Genomic DNA, 606 nt, shown 5'->3' on the forward strand with positions numbered 1-606 from the left:
GTATGGCTTAATGATGAGGTATGGCTTAATGATGAGGTATGGCTTAATGATGGTTTAATGATGACGTATGGCTTAATGATGAGGTATGGTTTAATGATGACGTATGGCTTAATGATGAGGTATGGCTTAATGATGGTTTAATGATGAGGTATGGCTTAATGATGATGTATGGCTTAATGATGACGTATGGGCTTAATGATGACGTATGGGCTTAATGATGACGTATGGGCTTAATGATGACGTATGGGCTTAATGATGACGTATGGCTTAATGACTATAGCTGAGAGGGTCACTACAACAGAGGCACAACCTGGCTGGTCCAAACCTGGCTGGTCACAAATGGCTCCCTATGCACTACTGTAGAGCTCTATGGTTCCTGGTCAAAAGTAGTGCACTATAGGGAATAGGTTGGGACGTAATACCTGTCTGCTAATAATATGCATGTGTAAAGTAGAAGGGGTTTGTTGCGTTCTGTTTCCATGTTCCTAACAAACCTCCCACGCATATTATAGCTGTTTTAGTTACCAACAATTTTTGGGGGATTAATTCATTTGTATTTATTGTTTTTTGCATTTTTCATGTTGATTTGCAAAATAGTAAAGGTCA

The 606-nt window shown here is 39.3% G+C and overlaps 1 long non-coding RNA gene across 1 annotated transcript; it reads left to right on the forward strand.

The window, feature by feature from the left end:
• Positions 1–134, forward strand: LOC139025771 (uncharacterized). The gene is made up of 2 exons (XR_011477392.1): positions 1–36; positions 84–134. It is a non-coding gene; the product is annotated as an uncharacterized lncRNA (long non-coding RNA).
• The last annotated feature ends 472 nt before the right edge of the window (positions 135–606 follow it).

The sequence above is a fragment of the Salvelinus sp. IW2-2015 genome, unplaced genomic scaffold, assembly GCF_002910315.2.
Source record: "Salvelinus sp. IW2-2015 unplaced genomic scaffold, ASM291031v2 Un_scaffold3239, whole genome shotgun sequence".
In the NCBI taxonomy this organism is placed as follows: Eukaryota; Metazoa; Chordata; class Actinopteri; order Salmoniformes; family Salmonidae; genus Salvelinus; species Salvelinus sp. IW2-2015.